Source organism: Coregonus clupeaformis, chromosome 18, assembly GCF_020615455.1.
Source record: "Coregonus clupeaformis isolate EN_2021a chromosome 18, ASM2061545v1, whole genome shotgun sequence".
Taxonomy (NCBI): Eukaryota; Metazoa; Chordata; class Actinopteri; order Salmoniformes; family Salmonidae; genus Coregonus; species Coregonus clupeaformis.
The window spans coordinates 38,808,639-38,813,650 of record NC_059209.1 but is presented as its reverse complement, the minus strand read 5'-3'; positions in this window follow the sequence as shown (position 1 = coordinate 38,813,650).

Sequence of the window (5,012 nt, the reverse complement as noted above, 5' to 3'; positions counted from 1 at the left end):
GTATATATGGGGGACAGAGGTGTAGTCAATCAAAAAGCATGTCAACCCATCATGTGGTCCTCTGTAGCTCAATTGGTAGAGCATGGCGCTTGTAACGCCAGGGTAGTGGGTTCGATCCCCGGGACCACCCATACGTAAAAATGTATGCACACTTTGGATAAAAGCGTCTGCTAAATGGCATATTATATATATTATAACCCCTAATATTTCACACAGCGTGAGTCCTTATAACTTATTATGTGATTTGTTAAGCCAAATTTTACTTCTGAACTCATTTAGGCTTGCCTAAACGAAGGGGGCGAATTATGCAACGAATATATTTTAGTTATTCCATTTATATTCATTTGTAAAAAAAATATATTTAAAAAAATAATGTAGAATTTTCTTTTCACTTTGACATTATGGAGTATTTTGTGTAGATCAATTACAAAAAAATCGAATTTCTCCCCTTCTAGTAGGGTGGAACTTTTTGCACTAAAAGTTGACACTTTAAAATTTGTTCGCTAATTACATTTTGTTCAAATATTCTGTGCTAATAGTCCCCTGTTCTCACCTATAGTAGGCTGATAGAACATGATTTTGCTAAACTGGCCCGCAAAACCCTTAAACAAGCAGCTGATCTCAGTAATGATGAACAAAATGCTTTGAAATAACTGAAAGACATTCCAAATATTGTGATAAAAACATTTTATAAGGGAGGGTCTATTGTGGTATTAATTTATTTTTTTTTTTTTTATTTTTTTTTTTTTGGTCAGAAGGCAGGATGAACAATATGATAGTGAGGTCTATGCTCAAGTCTCTGACACGTGCTAAGTGCTATGTCCCTCTCCGTTCCAACCCCACAGATAGGATATAGAAAGTTTCATTGATAACGCTCTTTTAGAGGGTTGGATAACGGAAACGGAGAAGGACTTTCTCATTACGCCACACCCAGCCTGTCCAGTGGCTTACCGAAAATGTATAAAAGTATGGATAAACCTCAGGTAACAGTAGCCCTATTGAACCCCTATCTCAGTATGTTGATTTCTTCATCTCTAAATTCGTGCCAGTATTGCCAGCCTTTTTAGGAGATAACAGGGATCATCAATAACTACAGATGCGACACCGAAAGCATTTAACAATTGACCTTCAGTCTCTCTATACTAATATCCCACATGGCGCAGGCCTATGAGCGCTCTCTCGTTATCTTAACACTTGACAGCAGGGTATCTTACCTCCGTCTAACTTTATTCTGTCTCTCACTGAAAAAGGCCAAATTACTTCCAATATGAGGGCAGATTCTACGAACATATGCGGGGTACAGCGATGGTAGCTGCATTCGCTCCTAACTATGCGAATTGATTTATGGGACATTCATTTATAAAGTCCAGAAAAAACCATATTTCCAGAATATCGCCCTTTGGAAAAGATATAGACGACATTCTACTGGCATGGAACCGTACTGACGCTCTCCTCTCAGAGTTCATTTATTATAGGCTATTAATTTATCTGATTCCAATCTCAAATTCACAGCAAAGAGAAATCGGGAGAAAATATACTTCTTGGATCTGACAATCCACAAAAATAAAGAAAACAAGTTGGAGTCTATTATCTTCCGCAAACCGCAGAGTAGGAATACACTTTTACACGCAGACGGTAAGTACCCGGTACACCTTAAGCAGAATTTACCGGTGGGTCAATTCCTAAGACTCCGACGTAACTGCAGTACAGACATAGATCTAGAGCGCAAGGCTAATGATATGAGCACCAGGTCCCTGCAACGCGGGTATGATAAGTGTCATTGAACAGGCCTATACCCGTGCTAGAGAGACCGAACGTCGAAGCCTACCCACTGGCACTAATAGAAACCAGGACAAAACGCCCCCTCGTATGTGTTTTTCCACGGAGTACAGCCCATGTTCCGGTCGCGTCAAATCCATAGTATTGAAACACTGGAAGATCCTCAAAAGTGATCCAAATCTACGAGAGTTCACAACATTGCCCCCTCGCATTTGTTTTCGCCGTGCGCGCAATCTAGCCGATTCCGTTACACACAGCATGCAGCTACTCAAGAAGCGTGAGACTTGGCTCTCAGGCCCGCCCAATGGCAATTGGTACCCGCAAAACACCAGTCTCAACATCAACAGTTTAGAGGCGACTCCGGGATGCTGACCTTCTAGGCAGAGTTGCAAAGAAAAAGCCATTTCTTAGACTGGTCAATAATAAGAAAATATTAAGATGGGCTCAAAACAGGTGGGGCTCTGCTCCACCATCCCTGAATGACGGGTCGCCACTGATCCTACGTAAACTAAAACAAAGAGAGGCATTCTGGCAGTACACCTTAGACACTGTGGATCCAAAGGGGCTAAATGATGATTTTTCACTGTCCTCGTTTTTATAATGTTGTTGCATTGGTTTCTTGGGTTTCTGTGTCTTCGTTATCACAGACACCCAAATATCACCTATGTATATTTTGACATGGCCTGTTGATTAACGAGACACACACTTTATCTTATTATGTTGTGCTATAATTTGCCATTTACCTTGAAACATATTATAATTATATATTTATTTACATTGTTGCCTCACAATGGGCCACTAGGCTATAAATAGGAACTAAGCGCAATGGTCAGGTCACTCTGAGGAAGACGTCAGTCACCTGTTCACATCCTGTACAATGAATTAACGTGAGCAAAAAGACCCCAATCTCTTCCTTGTTTTTGTTGAGTGTTCCAACTCCTTTTTACCTCGAATTAGTCATTTTGTTGTTGAGCACCACTCCTTTCCTTTGTTTGTCGAAGCGGGAAAGCCCACCGGAATCAATTTCAATCCCACTTTGTAATACAACAAAATGTTTTATAAAAAATCTTGGGGGTGTAGACTTTCTATAGGCACTGTAAATGTAACCATGTTCAAACTTTTAAGAAATGTTCTCTTAAAGTATTGATATACCAAGAAAACAACGTTTTTTGTCAAGTTCCTTAAACTTGCCAAAGCCAAGCAACCATCCTGCACCATTTCCAGAAAGTTGTGGGAAGGTTATATGCAAAATAACCACAGGTCAACCACACTCTCACCAAGCTCTTGTATTACCCAAACCACAGAAGCATTACAAACCACACTCTCAACACTTTAAATTAGCGTGTTACCCAAGTAGCTCATTATTTGGCTTAGGCCAATAGCTGTAACCCAGTTATAGGCGCTTTCAAATGTCTAATATATGGTCTACTCTGATCCAGAGTTGATAACCTTGATTAATGTGTTGACACGGGTCCTGGAACACCTGGAGAAGGAACTGATAAGCCAAAGTATCAAAAAAAAACATTCCTTACCCCAGGACACTTCAACATATGTCTGTCTCAGTGGAGCTATAGGCTGACAGGCTCATTGTAATGGCTGGAATGGAATAAAATACATCAAACATTTGGAAACCATATTTGACTCTGTTCCAATCCAGCCATTACAATGAGCCGTCCTCCTATAGCTTCTCCCACCAGCATCCACTGGGTCTATTGCATAGAGATAGATAGAGGACTCCATGTGTCATTATAGTGTCTGTGACAGCATGGGCAGCATCAATGAGGCAATCTCCATTTTGAAGTAGTTAATTTTCTTCTTCACGATTGGCTGATTCCTCCTGATGACCCAGTTGGACATGACTCCAACGGGGCCACCAGCAGGGATAAGCCAATGAAGTTGGAAGTCCCACCCAGTTGACTACATAAAAATGGTGGAAGCCCTCAATGGTGCTGCCCAGGCTAACGTATCCTTTTGGCACTAGAGGTCTATCATTCTCTATGGTCTATTGTTGGTCTATTAAACCATAAAAAGTCCATTGGGTTCAGCATTTTCCACACCTTGAGCAAATAATGTATGCAGCATTCTTTTTGCGAAGCTTGCATTCAATTTTCCCTCGCTGTTGCACACAACATGCTTCCATTCCACCATTCCACCGTTGAACATGTGCTCTTTATGACAGAATGTTAAAATTAGGTGAAATCTAAATCCTAATTTGACCAAATTACACGTCTCAAAAGGCACCGAATTGGTGGAACGACCCAACCAAGTTGTATTCTTCAGCAATAAATTTGTAAACTATATCATTAAAATAACTCTAAACCGCAGGAAATATTGCATATTGTACCTTTACATTTCATAATCTTTATAAACGTACATGATTTAGTAACACAATTCTTAATTTACACAAATGGCAATGAATCCAATCCATTGAATAAAATAATTAATTAAAAAAATACCTCTAAAAATTATTAGGATTTTATTAGGATTCCTGTGGTCCAAAACAGGACTATGCTATGCTGCAAATATCACATTCACACTTATTAAAAAATAAGTTGGTGAAAGAGGAATTGACATACCTTCTCCGTTGCCTCTTCTTGTGGATGCTGACTTGTAGAAGTCCGTGATGCAATGCTGTTGTGCTTTCTTGGTCTCAGGGTCTGCAATGTCTGCACGCTCACCGCGCCCCCCACAAATATAAGATTGAGCGCAGCCCGGAAAGCGTCAGCATTCCTACTTAAACCGCGCCCACATTAGTGAGTATTGCTCGTAACACGTCAAACCTGCATCATAATCATATTGAACCTATAGCGAGCCTACCAAGTATATTTGATGTGGTTGGGTTGGATGGGACGGTGACCTCATACTGAAATCAAAGTTTGTCATGAAAAGTACAGTATGTAGACAACCCCTGGGGCCTTGTCTTGGGTTAGAGTCAAACAGTAGAAACACAAACGGTAGCAACACACAAGTATGATTCATCCATCTTCTTGGATGACATTCATGGCTAAAACTGAATCTGGAATATGATGTATTCAGTGTGTCCTAAATGTATCAGCTCTGTATTTAACCTTGGAATGTAAAGTGCATGTGTTAGTTTGTGAGAACTCACTAATCCCCCATTATTCATTATGTTTGCATAAGCACATCTACTTCATTGATTTCCATATTTTGACACTTAGTCTGGTTAGGACTAACTAAATGCTTTTACTTATAAAACTAATGACACTCCAAAA